The sequence below is a fragment of the Dromiciops gliroides genome, chromosome 2 (genome assembly GCF_019393635.1).
Source record: "Dromiciops gliroides isolate mDroGli1 chromosome 2, mDroGli1.pri, whole genome shotgun sequence".
NCBI lineage: Eukaryota > Metazoa > Chordata > Mammalia > Microbiotheria > Microbiotheriidae > Dromiciops > Dromiciops gliroides.
In genome coordinates, this window is record NC_057862.1 from 194,506,308 (window position 1) to 194,524,615 (window position 18,308).

Below are 18,308 nucleotides of genomic sequence, written 5' to 3' on the forward strand. Positions count from 1 at the left end.
GCAGGACCCCACACTAAGAAAGAGTTAAAAGTCAAGTGAAAGATAGGCAGGATAAGCAGGCAGAGAAAATTGTGAACCCAATAGAAAGCTTATTTAGTTACATGGAAGATTGAGGTACACCCTCAGAAGAGGATAGCAACATCAGGACCCCTACATCTAAAGCTTCCAAGAAAAATATGCATTGGTCTCAGGCCATAGAGGTGCTCAAAAAGGACTTTGAAGACAAAGTTAGAGAGGTAGAGGAAAAAATGGAAAGAGAAAGGAGGATGATGCAGAAAAGACATAAGAAAAAGTCAACAGCTTGAAAAGCCAAATGGAAAATCTCTCTGATGAAAATAATTGCCTAAGAATTAGGATTGAACAAATGAAAGCTAGTGACTTTATGAGAAACCAAGACAAAATTGTGAGGGCCCAAACTGGATATACTGAGAGCTATTTGGGTGACTTGCCTTAATATTGGGGTCCCAGAAATATGAGGGACCTTTTTAAGGCTTAATCTCCTCTCTGAATTTTTCCTTTTAGATACTTCTCCCAGGCCAATAAGAAAGGAGCCTCTAAGCTTTAGTTCACAAAAGGATCAGATTTTATTACTCAGGAATTGATTAAACAACAAAGGTGAGACTAATAAAAATCAAAGATAAGGAAATGGGAAAATAGAAATACAGATGGATGCTCTTAACTCCAAACTTAGTCTAAGCTGGTTCAAAGGAATTTAGGGTTTTCCATGAGTAACTCACCCAAGCCTGAACAGCCTGCCCACCTAAGGTTGCTCATGCAGAGACAACCGTTGCCTGAGACAGAGCACGAACAAGGGCACTGCCACAACTGCAGGCCCCAGCCAAAGAGACCATTCCCCTGCTCCGGAAGTTCCCGAGAGCCTAGCCTACCAGAAGTGCCTCTCCTCCCTTCCGGTCTCATTCAATCTTTCCTCCCCCAAAACAGGAGGTCCTTCTCAGTAGCATACATAATCTCAGGGTGGGCCCGGTGTGGCCCCTCCCAAATGATTTAGCTAAAACATGTGATATTAATCTTTACCGTGAATAATTTTTACCACAAAATAAAGAAAATCCAAATGAATAAAAAAATAGAGGGCGATGTGAAATATCTTCTTGGAAAAACTGCTGACCTGGAAAATAGATCCAGGAGAGATAATTTGAAAATTACTGGACTACCTGAAAACTATGATCAAGGAAAAAGCTTAGACATCATCTTCCAAGAAATTGTCAGGGAAAATTGCCCTGATATTCTAGAATCAGAAGGTAAAATAGAAATTGAAAGAGTCTACCAATCACCTCCTGAAAGAGATCCCAAAAGGAAAACTTCCAGGAATATTATAGTCAAATTCCAGAGCTCCCAGGTCAAGGAGAAAATATTGCAAGTGGCCAGAAAGAAGCAATTCAAATACTGTGGAGCCATGGTAAGGATAGCACAGGATCTAGCAGCTTCTACATTAAAGGATCAGAGGGCATGGCATATGATATTACAGAGGACAAAAGAATTGGGTTTACAACCAAAATTCACCTAGCCAGCAAAACTGAGTATAATCTTTCAGGGGGAAAAATGGTACTTCAATGAGAAAGAGGACTTTCAGGTATTTGTGATGAAAAGACCCGAACTGAATAGAAAATTTGACTTTCAAATGCAAGACCCTAGAGAAGCATAAAAAGATAAACAGGAAAAATAAATCATGAGAGATGGTAAAAGGTTAAACTGTTTACATTCCTACATGGGAAGATGATATGTTTAGATCATAAGAGCCTTCTGAGTATTAGGGCAGATGATAGGAAGAAATTTAGACAGAAGGCACAGGTAGGAATTGATTATGAAGGGATGATATCTGTAAAGCATTTATTTTTTTGTTTCTCTTTTTTTGGGGGGGGGAGGGGGAGGGAGCGGTTGAGGTTAATGAGTGTCTTACATCTGCCAAATTTGGGCTCAGGTCCTCCTGGGTCCAGGGCGGGTGCTTCATTCACTGTGTCACCTAGCTGCCCCATGATGACATCTTTAGGGTAAAATTGAGAGGGGACAGGAATACACTAGGGGAGGGGGAAGGGCAGAGGTAGCATGGGGTGAAGTCTCACATGAAAGAAACAGGAAAGGGCATATGGAATGGGGGGAGAGATGGGGGAGGTGTGGGGAAGTGAAGGAGCCTTATACACATCAGAATTAGCTCAAAGACCTTAATCTCATCAGAGTTGGCTCAATGAGGGAATAACATACACACCCAATTGGGTGGAGTAATCTACCTAACCCTGTAGGACAGTAGGATGGGAAGGGGAAAAGGAGGGAAGAGTGAAAGAAAGGAGGGCAGAGCAGGGGAGGGGGCAGTCAGAAGCAAAACACTTTTGAGGAGAAATAGGGTAAAAGAAGATAGAAAATAGAGTAAATATCATGGGAAGGGAATAGGATGGAGGAAAACAGTTATGATGATTGATTATAATAGCAAAACATATGGGAAAAAAGATGCCTCCCATGTACCTAGCTTTGTGTTAGGAGCTGAAGATACAGACAAAAAATAATCAGGCCCTCCTGTCAAGGAGGTTATATTTTATTGGAGGAGATAACTGACAAAATAAAATTTAGACCTCCTGTTTTCCAGAGCCCAGCAAGCAAGCTGTAACCTGAGCTTTGCAGGACAGCAATCCTTTGTGATCACTCTCTGGAAGATCTCGCCCTCTGGGCTAGTCACATAATTCACCAGGTATTCTTTGACCAAAGACAAACACTGGACAAACTCTGGAAGTCCTGCAATGAATCAAACTTGTCACATGCTTGCTGCTCCCTCATTGTCACTGGGTAGCCACTACTATAAGTATTGAGATCTCCCCACACTACCTTGCCCCCACCCTCCACTATGGGTAGGGCCCTGACACATGTGTCTATAGCTCCTCCTTGTTTACATGTATTTTTCCTTACTCTGAAAATAAAACTTTATTTAATTCCTGACTCTCCTGTCTCTGGACTGCTCTGATTGGCTCTGGCCATTCACAGGTTAGAGGTCAGTTCTGAGCCAGTTGACATTTTGGTGTCAGAAGTAGGATTGGACATGGAACCAGGTCAATTGGACCTTCCAGAACCAGCAGTAGTGGACTAGGTGCCACTGGAGATTTCTCTAGAGTCCAGTTGCTCCTTGTTTGGAGAGTCTATGAGGCCTCTTCCTGATCCAATCCAACTCATCTTTGATTCAGCCTGCCTTTCCTTTTGTTTTGTTTTGTTTTGTTTTGTGAGGCAATAAGGGTTAAGTGACTTGCCCAGAGTCACACAGCTAGTAAGTGTCAAGTGTCTGAGGTGGGAATTGAACTCAGGTCCTCCTGAATCCAGGGTTAGTGCTTTATCCACTGCACCACCTAGCTGCCCCAAGCCTGCCTTTTCTTTGTGAAGAAAAACCCATGGACCCTTCTGGTGATTCATCTTGGATTAAACTGGTAAGATGGATATCTTTTTATAACTGTATACCAGCACACCTCTAGTTTTTGCAAATGACATGCTGGTACGCTCCAGTTCAGTTTATAGACAGCTCACCAGCACACTCTAGTTCCACTTGCAAACAGTGTGACAGCACACTACCAAGTGCCTCTAGCTTCTGCACATCTCTGGTTAAAATTTGCAAAATTGTGTGTTTTCTGTTGAACCAGTTAAAGTTAAATTGAGTTTATAATTGTGTGCTTTGTGAATGTGTGATCTAATTTCTCTTTGTGGAATTCTACCTGTGTTTGTTGTTTAAGGGGTGTTTGTGTCCTGTTTGTGCTGTTTCTAGATTCTGTTACCTTGAAAGATTTAAAATGCAGTCAGTCAGAAAACCTTAAGGCTGCAGGTAAAGAGTTTAAGACACTGAGAAAGATTAATGAACTTTTGTACTTGAAGCAATTGTCTCAGTAAGCAAGACTAACTCCCACTTTAGGCTTTCTGAAGGAGATTAGCTTATAAGAAAAGAGGAAAAAAACTGCAAAACACTTTTTTTCCCCTGTCATTTGAACATTGGCCAAATTGGAATTACAGAAATAAAGTCAAATAATTAAAGTTTATAAAACTGCTCAAAACATCTTAGGCAGATTTTGGAGGTTTGGAGATTAATCATTAAGGAGTTCAAAGATGAATAATATTGCAGGGGAAAACTCCTGGGGTTTGTGATAGTTCCAGGAACTCACTCCTTTCTGAAATATCTTGGAAAGTATTGGGGTACCACCCTGTAGAATTTGTTTTAAGGGAAAACAAGGATTAAATTTTATAAAAGTTTTTTTTTAAGTAGATGACACTTCCCCCAAAGATTGATAGCTTCATTGTTCTAGGACAATGAAGAAAGGCAGCTAGTTTGCAAGTGATCCCAGAGTGAAGAAAGAAAAAAAAATAGGTAAAGGTTTACACTTATTAAACCCTTCCTTGACATTTCTGACCATGAAAAGAGAAAATATTGTTTAAACCAAAGATCTCTCATCAGAGACCCTCTCCTTATTCTATTAATCCCTCTCATCTCAGATCAGTGTTCCAAATACAGATGTGGAAAAAATACTGGAAAAATGCAGGGAAACTTGCATTATATTCTGGTTGTAGAAATTTATTAGCTATGTAATCTTAGGCAAGTTATCTTACCCTGCCCCAGTTTCCCAATATGTAAAGAGGAAAATAATAATGGGACCCCCCCCCAAGGTTGTTGTGAGATAAAAAAGATATGATTGTAAAGTGCATAACACAGTGACCAGCATATGCTAAGCACATTATTCTTTTTTTAATTGAATGTAATAGTTCCATGCCTGATAACTTTAAAAGTGATTTTAAAATGCCAAAGGTAATAAGATCAGTGCTTTTCATATGTCATAATTTAGAAGTGCAATTGATGTCATCTGAAGCTCATGTTTTCTTTCTTTTTTTTGGTGAGGCAATTGGGGTTAAGTGACTTGCCCAGGGTCACACAGCTAGTAAGTGTCAAGTGTCTGAGGTCAGATTTGAATTCAGGTTCTCCTGAATCCAGGGCTGGTGCTCTATTCACTGCGCCACCTAGCTGCCCCTGAAGCTCATGTTTTAAATACATGATATTGTTTTGTTATTATTGTATTTCTAAATTCTCTTATATTGTGAAATTTGAGAGACCTTTGTAATAGAATTGCTGTTAGACAAAACAACTTTTTAATTTGGATAGTGTTACACATGAATTGGGCTTTTAAAAGGATGTGATAAAAACATAGATATTTAAAACTATTAAATATTTAATATATAATAGTGAATTTTCATTTGATAATCTTGACTATTATGAAAGTATATAAGGTGGTTTAAAGACATAGCTTCAACATATTAATGATGAGTCAACTATTAGGTATTTGCTGTATGTCTGGAGCCCCAGAATATTGGTAGTTTTAATTTATGAGTAAAGGATGAATAAATGTTAACTGTTAGGGAAACATCAGGAAAGATATTCAAGTCTAAATTATGGTTAGTGAAATTTTGCTATTTACAGTAAAGATTTCTGGGACTGTAACTTATTTTGAGCTTTGATTACAGGGATAGTTGTATTGTCATGAAACAAATAGTAGGAAATGGCAAGTGCTGCAGTGTGGGAACTGCTAAAGGTGGATGTCTGTGCTTGGTAAAAGTTTTGGGGATGACTCTGGCCTGGCCCAAGGTAGGATCCTCATGACCCTATTTCTCCATTGTGCAATTTTCCTATTCCTCTCCAGTTAATCCTGAGCCTTACTTTTAACACCCTGTGACTAGATGATTGGCTGTCAAATATAACTCATGTCTGGAATCAGAGCTAAGGGAATTTTTTCTCCTGTTGTGATAACTATGTCCTTCTTTTTCCTTTTACAGCAAATTTCTATAATCAAGAAGTTTTGTAAGTACAATACTAAATCTATTAAATAATAGATTGATACTGGAACATCTCTGAGTTACTAACATAAGATGCAAGTATGAACATTTTACAATTTTAATCTGTATTTTAGTCAAATTATAATATAGGGACAATATCTTCCTAAGGGGGGGAATGATTAGGCAATGTAACAAGATAAAGATGTAATGTAAAAGTTTTCTAATTAAATGGTACAGTAAATTTTAATATAACCAACAGGACTAGACTGTTTTTTACTAGAAACTATATATAGATACATATGATTGCCTTCCAAATTTATCTGTCATGAAAATTCAGGCTTTGAATATGTTTAAGTAATATGTTCACACAATTGGATTAAGAATTTAATTAAATATTAATTGCATTTTACAAATAAATAACATGGTAAATAGTAAAGAAAGAGAATTTTCTCCCATTTTTCTGTCTGATAATATTAAAAAGCAGGAGAGTTTTAAAGTTGGATCCTCATAATTTTCTTTTCTTTTTTTATCATAAAAGCATTTTATTCTTTTCCAGTTACATGTAAAAATAGTTTTCAACATTTGTTTTCATAAGATTTTTAGTTCCAAATTTTTCTCCTACCCTCCCTTCCTCCCCCCCCCAAGACATAAAGCAATCTGATATAGGCTTTATATGTACAATCACATTAAATACATTTCTGCATTGGTCATGTTGTGAAAGAAGAATCAGAACAAAAGGGAAAAACCTCAAAAAAAAAGGGGGAAAAAACCAACAAAAAAGTAAAAAGAGGATGGTTCAATCTGCATTCAGAATCCATAGTTCTTTTTTCTGGATGTGGAGAACATTTTCCATCCTAAATTCTTTGGAAATATCTTGGGTCATTGCACTGCTGAGGAGAGCCAAGTCTATTACAGTTGATCATCACACAATATTGCTGTTACTGTGTACAATGTTCTGGTTCTGCTCATTTCTCAGCATCAGTCCACTTAAGTCTTTCCAGATTTTTCTGAAATCTGCCTGCTCATTATTTCTTATAGCACAATAGTATTCCATTATATTAATATACCACAACTTGTTCAGTCATTCCCCAATTGATTTGCATTCCCTTGATTTCCAATTCTTTGCCACCACACATAGGGCTATTATAAATATTTTTGTATATGGGGGTCTTTTCCCCTTTTCTATGATCTCTTTGGGATACAGAACTAGTAATGGTATTACTGGGCCAAAGGGTATGCACAGCCCCATAACCCTTTGGGCATAGTTACAAACTGCCTTCCAGAATGGTTGGATCAGTTCACAACTCCAACAATGCATTAGTGTTCCAATTTTTCCACAGCTTCTCCAACATTTATTATTTTCCTTTTTTGTCACATTAGCCACTCTGGTAGGTACCTCATAAATTTTTAAAAAGACTTTTATATCAGATACAAGATTTAGGTAAGGACAGAATCAGCAAGTGGAATATATAAACTGAAAATTTTTAAAGTTTCAAAACTGGAAAACCAAATTTAATTGATTGTGCCAAATTATATTGTCTTTTTACTTTTTTTGCATGGGGCAATGGGGATTAAGTCCTGCAATGAATCAGACTTATTACATGTTTGCTGCTCCTTCATTGTCTGGGCTACAACTCACCAGGCAGCCACTAGTATAAGTACTGAGATCATATTTTGATTACTGTTATATATTTGAAGTATAACTATCCTTCTGTAAAAACGAATTGATGTTAATTAGTTAAATGGAGCTGGGGTGCTAGTTCACTCATTGGTGGCTAATGGTGAAGGGAACTCAACCAGTGAGGGCTTGAATCATTGAGAAAGACACTCCAATCATCCCTCAAAATGCCACTATTACCTTGAGGAAGAGATGTAATAGCATGGTTCTGGAATAATGTGCCCAGAGTATACTCACTGCACGTCTTTCAAATTTTTTCTTGATTCCATTCCTTTCTTGCCATTATCATTCTTATTGCTCTAGTCCAGGCCTTCATTATCATATATCTGGACTATTGAGATAACTTCCTGATTGCGTTCTACATATATAGTCTCTTTCCTCTCAATCAAGCCTGTAACCAATATCAATGCAGCAACATCAATATTAACCACAGAGTAATCTTCCTAAAACCCAAATCTCATCATGCTACCCTCTCAGAAACTTAAAATAATTTTCTGTTGCCTACTGGGATCATCTTTCTTTTTTTAATGTAATAAACATTTTTATTTATAGTTTTGGGTTCCAATTTTTATCCCTCCTTCCCTTCCTCTTCTTCCCCTTCCCTGAGGCTATAAGCAATCATAGATGGGTTATACAAGTACAATTATATAAAACATTACCATATTTGTCATTTTGTACAAGAAAACTTGATTAAAAGAAAAAAATGAAAGAAAGTGAAAAATAGCATGCTTCAGTCTGTTCCATCGATATCAGTTCTTTCTTTGGAGGTGGATGGTATGTTTCATCAATAGTCCTTTGGGATTGTCTTGGATCATTGTATTGTTGAGAAGAGTCAAGTCATTTACAGTTCTTCATTAAACGATATTGCTGTCTCTGTGCACAATGTTCTCTTGGTTTTGCTCACTTCACTATACATCATTTCATACATGTCTTTCCAGGCCTTTCTAAAGTCATCCTATTTGTCATTTCTTCTAGAACAATAATATTCCATCACCATCATATACTGCAGCTTGTTTAGCCATTCCTCAATTGATGGGCATTCCTTTGATTTCCAATTCTTAGCCATCACAAAAAGAGCTGCCATAAATAGTTTTGTACAAATAGGTCTTTTTCTCTTTTGGGGGATATCTTTGGGATATAAATATAGCAGTGGTACTGCTGGATCAAAGGATATGCACAGTTCTATATCCCTCTGGGCATAGTTCCAAATTGCTCTCCAGAATGGTTGGATCTTTTCATAACTCCACCATACATGGATTAGCATCCCAGCTTTCCCACATCCCCTCCAACATCCAATATTTTCTATTTTTGTTATATTTGCCACTCTGATAGCTGTGAGGTAATACCTCAGAGGTACCTCTAGAATATTTTTTCATATGATTATAGATAGCTTTGGTTTCTTTGTCTGAAAACTGCCTATTCATATCCTTTGACCATTTATCAATTAGGGAATGACTTGTATTTTTATAAATTTGCCTCAGTTCTCTATATATTTGAAAAATGATGCCTTTATCAGAGATATTTGTTTCAAAAAATTCTTTCCTGGTTTTCTGTTTCCTTTGTAATCTTGGTTACATTAGTTTTGTTTGTACAAAAGCTTTTTAATTTTATATAATCAAAATGATCTATTTTACATTTTGTTTTACTCTCTATATCTTCAATAGTCCTAAATTCTTCCTCTGCCCATAAATCTGACAGATAAACAATTTCATACTATCTTAATTTGCTTATGGTATTATCCTTAACGTGTAAATCATATACCCATTTTGACCTTATTTTAGCATACAGTGTGACATATTAGTCTATACCTAGTTTCTGCCACACTGTTTTCCAGTTTTCTTAGCAGTTTTTGTCAAATAATGAGTTTTTGTTTCAAAAACTTGGATCTTTGGGTTTATCATATACTAGATTACTATAATCATTTACTACAGTGTAATTTCTATCTATTCTATTTCACTGAACCATCTCTATATTTCTTAGCCAATACCAGATTGTTTTGATAATTACCACTTTATGATACAGTTTGAGATCTGGTGTTGCTAGAACACCTTCTTTCATATTTTTTTCATTGATTCCCATGATATCCTTGAACTTTTGTTTTTCCAGATGAATTTTGTTATTATTTTTTTCTAACTCTATAAAATATTTTTGGTAGTTTGATTGGTAAAGCACTAAATAAATATTAACTTAGGTAGGATTGTAATTTTTATTATATTGGCTCTGCCTACCCATGAGCAATTAATATTTTTCCAATTGTTTAGATCTGGTTTTATTTCTGTGAAAAGTGTTTTGTAGTTCTAGTCATATAGTTGCTATTTGTCTTGGAAGGTAGCTTCCCAAGTATTTTATATTGGCCACAGTCATTTTAATTTTTCTTCCTATTTGTTATTGCTGGACTTTTTTTTGTAATACACAGAAATGCTGATGACTTATGTGGCTCATTTTGTATCCTGCAAAAGTTGTTAATAATTTCAAGTAGCTTTTTAGTTGATTCTCTAGTATTTTCTAAGTATAACATCACATAATCTGCAAATAGTGATAGTTTTGTTTCCTCACTACCTATTCTAATTCCTTTAATTTATTTTTATTCTCTTATTGCTATAGCTAAAATTTCTAGTACAATATTAAATAATAGAGGTAATAATGGGTATCCTTGCTTCATCTCTGATTGTATTGGGAAGGCTTTTAGCTTATGGGATCATCTTTCTAAAGCTCTGCTCTAACCATGTCAATCCTCCACCTAAAAACCATTAGTGGTTCTGTTTCCTAACAAATAAAACATAAATTACTAGTCATGGGATTAAAGAACATATGTAATTTGGCTTCAATCCACATTTCAAGGTTTATCTCTTATTCCTATTCACGTTTTCTATATTTTCTTTTTTCTTTCTTTTTTCTTGTTTTTTTTAAAATCTCAATAGTATTTTTTCCAGTTACATGTAAAGATAGTTTTCAACATTTGTTTTTATAAGATTTTGAATTCCAAATTTTTCTTCCTTTCTCCCTTCTCACCTCACTCCCCAAGACGGCAAGTAATCTGATATACGTTATATGTGTACAATCACATTAAACATATTTCCACATTAGTCATGTTATGAAAGAAGAATCAGAACAAAAGAGAAAACACTCAAAAAAGAATACCTCCCCCCCCCCAAAGTAGAAATAGCATGGTTCAATCTGCATTCAGATCCCACATTTCTTTTTCTGGATGTGGAGAGTATTTTCTTTCCATCATGAGTCCTTTGGAATTGTCTTGGATCATTGTATTGCTGAGAAGAGCTCAATCTATCACAGCAGATCATCATACAATGTTGCTGTTACTGTGTACAACGTTCTCCTGGTCCTGCTCACTTCACTCAGAATCAGTCCACTTAAGTCCAGGTTTTTCTGAAATCTACCTACTTATCATTTCTTATAGCACAATAATATTCCATTATATTGATATACCATAACTTGCTCAGCCATTCCCCAATTTATGGGCATCCCCTTAATTTCCAATTCTTTGCCACTACAAAGAGAGCTGATAGAAATATTTTTGTACATGTGAGTCCTTTTCCTTTTTTGTGATCTTTTTGGGATATTTATATAGTTTTAGATATTTCTATATTTTAACTCAGGACCACTTTATGTCCTTAAAAATTGTTGAGGACTCCCCAAAGGGGAGTAATAATAGCACCTCCTTCCCAGAGTTATTGTGAGGCTCAAATGAAATGAGATTTATAAGTTCTTAGCACAATGCCTGGCACATAATAGGCACCATGTAAATGCTTATTCCCTTCCCTTCCCTTCCCCTCAGGGAAGACCCGAGTTCAACTCCATCCCAACATTTACTAGCTGTTTGACCCTAGGCAAAGTACATGCCCATTGATTGGAGAATGACTATACAAGTAGTATATGAATGTAATGGAATATTACTGTATTTTAAGAAACAACAAATGTGATGAATACAGAGGAGGGAAAGACTTACAAGAACTGATGTAAAGTGAAGTCAGCAGAACCAAGAAAACAATATTCACAATGACTACAATAATGTAAATGGAAAGAACAATAAGCACAAAACAATTGAAATTGAAAGCTGTAATATATATATATATGTATATATATATATACAACACATACATATACACATATACTTGTATGCATGTATATTTGTGCATATATATATATATTAATAAAAAACAAGCTTGATCCCAAAGAAGAAATGAAAGACACATTCCTCAACTCCTTTTCAGAGGCAGGGGTCCAAAGGAGGACAACACTACATATGGTATCACATTTTTTCAGTGTGTTGATTTGTTTTGCTAATTTTTTTTCTTATTCCACTTTTTAATAAATTATTTGTTCCAAAGGAGAGTTCTCTAGATGGAGTAAAAGGCAGAGCTACTGAGGGAAGAATAGATAACATTTTTTTAAAAGGCAGCTAGGTGGCACAGTGGATCTAGAGCACTTGGCCTGGAGTCAGGAAGGCCTGACTCAGACTCTTACTAAGCTGTGTGACCCTGGGAAAGTCACTTAACCCTGGCGATCCACTCCAGTATCTTTGCCAAGAAAACCCCAGAAGGGGTCACAAAGAGTCAGGCATGACTGAAAACAAAAAACAAAACCTATAAATATATAAATTTATATATCTAAATATATATAATAAAATCTAAATATATATTTTATAAAAGGTGCAGCAGAGAGCCAAGGAAGATTTAAAATTATAGAACTTTAGGACTAGAAGTAGTTTTAAAGATCTTCTAGTCCAAATCCATAGTTTTATAGATAATTAGGGAGCTCTAGAAAAGCAAAACTAAAAGATCAAGTCACAGGGGAATAAGTGTACATTTAAAAACTGAATATAATAAGGATCTTATTTCAAGACAGCACTATAGGAAGAGACATTTAAGACTAATTTGGGCATGAAGCATTATCATTTATTATGGACTAAAAATACATCCAATTTAGAGGAAAGTGACATTTGTGAGCCTGTCGCTATAGAAAGTAAGAAAGAGACTCCTCCAACAAGTTTGGATTTATTCTTTCTTTTTGCTTCTTTTACCCTGGAGATCCAAGGGATGTTGAGAGAGGACTAAGAGATCCCGAAAGCTTCTGTCAAATGGGGGGAAAATAGGAAAGAGTCTGAAAATCTTAGTCTAAGCTCCCAACTCCACTCCTCCTTTCCATGTACTCCCCATTCTAATCTGGTCTAAAGTTCAAGTCATGAGACAGATATATCAAGAAACAGCATCCCATAGTGAATAGGGCACTGAAGTTGGAATTGGGAGGAGGCCTAGGTTCAAATCCTGATTCAGACACTTATTAGCTGTGTGATCCTGGATGAGTCACTTGAGTTCTCTGTGCCTCAGTCTCCTCATCTGTAAAAGAAGGAGTTGGATTCAATGATCTCTTGGTTCCCTTGCAGCTCTAAATCTATGCTTTTCAGATACAGGACCATCAAGATGATGGGGTTGTGGTGGACTCCTGGAGTAGTTCCTAAACGTAGATTCCTTAGGGGAATTTCTGCTTGAGTCAAAAACAAATGGTTCTATCAAAATTAGAAAATCCTTGGACATCTCATCTCTACCTTTCAGAATATTTATTTATCTTCCTTCAAAGCTCATCTCAGGGACCACATCCTCAGAAGTCTTTCCTGGTCCCCTTACCACCCCCGTCCCTACCCCACCCCACTGCTGTTACCCATTCCTAGAAGTATCTGAGTGGTTCAGTAAATAAAGTCTAGAGTTAGGAAGTTCTAATTAGGCCCCAGACATGTACTTAGTATCTGTGTGACTCTGGGAAAGTCACTTAACCTCTGTCTCTTATTTTCTCCATTGTAAAAAGGAGGTAACTGTAACGATTGGAATGACGCCACCTACTGGAGACTTACTGTAGAAGAGTTCCGCCCATGAAGCGAAGGTCTTTGAGGGCAAGACCAGGAGTCTTTTCTTTGGCGTCAGGAAGTGACGCAGGCTAGTGGGAGGAGGAAGGAAGAGACTGGTGCTCACTCTCACTCTCTTTCCTTTGGACTCTGGTGGAGAGCGGAGCTAGAAATGTGCTCTCCCTTTAATAGATAGGAATCTAGGCCTTTCTCTCTCTTTACCAAATTCTTATTCTCCTTAATAAACGCTTAAAAGTCTAACTCTTGCTAAAGCTTATAATTTATTGGCAACCACTCATTAAATATTTTAGACAGTTTAGCTAGAATTTTATCCCTTAACATAATAATAGTATCTATCTCACAGGGTTGTTGTGAAGGTGAAATGAGACTATTTTTTTGTAAAGTACTTAGCACAATGCCTGGCACAAAGGAAGTTCTTAATAAGCATTTATTTCTTCCTCCTCCTCCTCCTCCTCCTCTTCCACACCCCCAATATTGCTAGAAGATTTGTCTAATCTTCTTTACTTTCTTCAGTTCTTAATCTGTATTCTATTTACCTCTGTAAACTGTATCCTCCTAATATAACAGCAGCCAGGTGTGCAGTGGATAGAGCATTGGGCTTGAAATCAGGAAGACTCATCTTCATGAGTTCAAATCCAACCTCAGATATGTAATAGCTATGTAGTCCTGGGCAAATCACTTAACCCTGTATGCCTCAGTTTCCTCATCTGTAAAATGTGTAATTTAAGATTCTAAATGTGGATTCTAATCTGTTCCCCCAGTTTTGGGGGAAACTGACTAAAAATCACTGATAAAACAAGTTTAGGTTTTTAAGGGTTTATTGGAAAATAGAAAGAAAAGATTGAGAACAGAATTCTAACAGCCTGGCATTCCTATCTTTCCTCAAATTTCCTGTGAAGTCCTCTGCCGCCACCACCATCAAGTCAGGAAGCCAAAGAGCCCAGCGCTCTCTGCGCAGGCTCCCTTTCCTCCTTCCTGTCTCCTCCCAGACCATAGGAGGCTCCTCAAGTTGATTGGCTGGTAGCCTTGATAGACAGCACCCATGAGCAAACGTCATTTCCTGATGCCAAGGAAAAGCCACAATGCCTCTGAGGCATTTTCCTCATGGTGGAGCTTTCCCACAGCAAGTCTCCAGTAGGTGGCGTCATTCCAATCATTACAAAAATGAGCTGGAGAAGGAAATGGCAAATCACTCCAGTATTTTTGCCAAGAAAACCCCAAACAGGGTCACAGAAAGTCAAACACAACTGAAACAATTGAACGACAACAATATAATATAAACTCACTGAAGGCAGAGACTGTTTTTTCCTCTTTTTGTCCCTAGTACCTAGCATGGTATGGTGAATGATCTAGTTTGGCTATGATATAGAATATATAGAAGACAGTGATATGAGACAAAGCTGGCAAGGGAGGGGGATGTCAGATCTTAGAGGACTTTGCATGACAGGCTAAAGAGCTTGATAGAAGGCAGTATGGGGGCAGCTAGATGGCGCAGTGGTTAAAGCACCGACCCTGGATTCAGGAGGACCTGAGTTCAAATCCGGCCTCAGACACTTGACACTTACTAGCTGTGTGACCCTGGGCAAGTCACTTAACCCCCATTGCCTAAAAAAAAAAAAAAGAAGGCAGTGTGAGGCCCCTGTAGAATTTTTTTTTTTTTGGTGGGGCAATGGGGGTTAAGTGACTTGCCCACGGTCACACAGCTAGTAAGTGTTAAGTGTCTGAGGCCGGATTTGAACTCAGGTACTCCTGACTCCAGTGCCGGTGCTTTATCCACTCCCCCTGTAGAATTTTGAACAAAGAAAATAAATTTGGCAGTAGCAGAGGTAGAAAGCATAGATGGGCAGAGGCAAAGGAGTATAGGGAAACAAGTGAGGGTGAGGAGCTTGGTTAGGATGTGATTACAATAGTATAGTGTAATGATTGGAATGTGCTGGAGACTTACTGTAGAAGAGTTCTGCCCATGAAGCGAAGGTCTTTGAGGGCAAGACCAGGAGTCTTTTCTTTGGCGTCAGGAAGTGACGTTGGCTAGTGGGAGGAAGAAGGAAGAGACTGGCGCTCTGTCTTGCTCTCGTTCCTGAGGACTCCGGTGGAGCTAGAAATGCACTCTCCCTTTAATAGATAGATGAATGTAGGCCTTTCTCTCTCGCTCTCGGCGCACACACACGATGGCTCAGGTTTGACAGTGTGTTCGGGTGATCAGCCCTGGTCCTCGGTGGTAGCACGTGCTTGATGCTGTTCTCAGCCTGAGAGGTAGCTTTGTGATTCGGGGAGTTTTATAAAAGAATATAGACTAAGCTTAGATCTAAGACTATTTATTTGTATTTCTACTTTCCTATTTCTCTAATCGGCATCACCTGTTTGTTGGCTAATTAATTCCCAAACAATAAAAGCTAAGTAATCCATCTCTAATTAAAGCTCAGTAATCCATCTCTAATTAAAGCTCAGAGGTTTCTTTCTCTTACTGGTCTGGGAGATATATAAGGGAAAGGTTAAAGGGGAGTTTAATGCTCTTATACCACTTTTAAATCTCACAATAGGAAGGTAGTGTGATAGCAGTGGAAATAGCAAGAAGGGAAAAAATGCCAGGAAGAAAATGAGGTAAAATTGATAGTTCTTAGTAATGATTGGACCTGGGAGGTATAGAAAAGGAAAGAGTCAAAGACAGAGCCTAAAAGAATGGTAGTACTAGTTTGGATCTCTTCTTTCCCCCATCACATTCTACCCTGCATATGTTTGTGTACAGATCATATTTTATAACTTTTGAAGTTGCAAGCTCTTTTTCATCTTTGTCTACCCAGTCTGCCCCTCAATAATAACTTTTAAAAACTAGATTTAAGTCAGAAGGAGGAGCAGGCTTAGGGGGATAGGGGGAAGTAATAAATTTTATTTTGGACATGTTGAGTTTTTGAATTAGCAGTGGATGACATCTTATTGGTAGTTGAAAATACAAGGGTAGAGGTCAGTAGTAGAAATATAAATTTGGAAATCATTTGCATAGGGGTGGTCATTGAAATTGTTGAAGTGGATGAGATGGCCAAAGGAGAAAGAGGGCCAATGACAGAACATTGAGAAACACCAACATTTAGGGGTTGAAAAGAAAAACTGGATGGAGCAGCTAGGTGCTGCAGTGGATAGAGCACCGGCCCTGGATTCAGAAGGACCTGAGTTCAAATCCGGCCTCAGACACTTAACACTTACTAGCTGTGTGACCTTGTGCAAGTCACTTAACCCCAATTGCCTCACCAAAAAAAAAAAAAAAAAGAAAGATAGAAAAAAGAAAAGAAAAGAAAAGAAAAACCAGTAATTGAGGTAGAGAAGGGTAGGAGGATAGCCAGGAGAGTGTGTTATCTCAAAAGACAAGATCCAGAAGAATGGAAAAGCCCACGGTATCAAATGCTACAGAGAGACCAAGAAGAATGAGGAATGTGTTGGTGATTTAGTGGAAAGTGATACTGGTTTTGGAGTCAGAGGACCTGAATTTGAACCTTAAGTTCCAACATTTTCTAGCTATGTAATTCTGGGCAAATCGCTTAATTTTTTGTGCCTCAATTTCTTCATTTGTAAAGTGTAGTGTGGATAATACTAACACTACCTAAACACAGGGTTTTTGTGAAGAAAAGTCTTTAAGTACTAAATACACGTAATAAGGTATTATTATTAGGAATAATAAACTCATATGATTGAGCACCTAATTGTTATATGTTATCTAGTTTTGGTTTTTTGTTTTTCTGAGCACTTTCCACACCTGGTTTCTATTACTAGGTACCTTGTCTCTTGACAGGCTAAATGAATTCTGTCTGGCTGGGTCAGCAATCAGTTCCTTTTCCTTAACAAGGTTGATTCATCAACCCTTCCTCAGGTATCTTGTATAATCTAACTTTATGTTGAATAGAGAAGGGGAAAAAACTCTTACACTCAAGTCCCAACACCCTCCCATGGTCACGTATTTCTTCCTACCTGTTGTTTCTGTAGGACATGTGACCAAATGCAGCGTTAGTCTTACATGTGGAATGAGCTCAGGCAACTCCCCTAATAACTTTTAAGCCAACAGAGGAGCAGTCAGGCAAAATTATGGAAGGAGGTTTATCCAGAACTGAGCAGGAAACTGAGTTACCACGATGCCGCGTCAGAACTGTGTGGTTCTTAATGATTATTCTGACTCGGACTTTCATGGGTTAGGACAGACCTTAGTCAAAAAATCATTAAGGTGAGGTGTGGCTGGCCTCCAGCCCTGACTGATGAAATCTTGCATCAGGGCAGGTGTCCAAACCAGCATTTAAGGAAGGCACCAGCCCTAAGCCAGTGTTTCAACACTTTCACCAGAAGTCTTGCATGATGGATGGTTTCATTTCCTGAGAGATGTTGTTTTTGTGTAGGATAAAAACATAATTACTAGAAATGGACTAATTTTTCATTGTCATTGTGACTTTTGCCTCTGGCACTTCCTTGATGAAAAAAGGCCAGTGAGCCTTCCTTCTATTCCTATTGGCTTGAAACAGTGGCCAAGTCACATAATTGTCTTAGGGATAAATATGACACTAGGCCTTAAAAGCTTAATAAATCATACCTCTGAACACAAATGTTTCTTTGGTATCACAAGATCAGCTTCTATCATTTGATGTGCAATACATATCTATTGAGCAAGGCTCTAGGCTAAAAACCATAGGAAAACCACGTTGACAAAGGCATCCCTGCCTTATTGGGGCTTATCAGGAGTTTATTAGTTTGTAGGAGAGATAAGACATACACAAATAACTCTGTTATGGTGCTATAGTTTGCATGTGTACTTAGCAGGCATTACACATGACATTTGAGGCACTACATTAAGCAGTAACAGCCCACCTAAGCTTACATTTTGCCTTCTGTAAGTCCACAAGACAAAAATCACACATAACAATTAACCAACAAGGGAAAGTATTTATAATTTGTCTATCAGGAAGG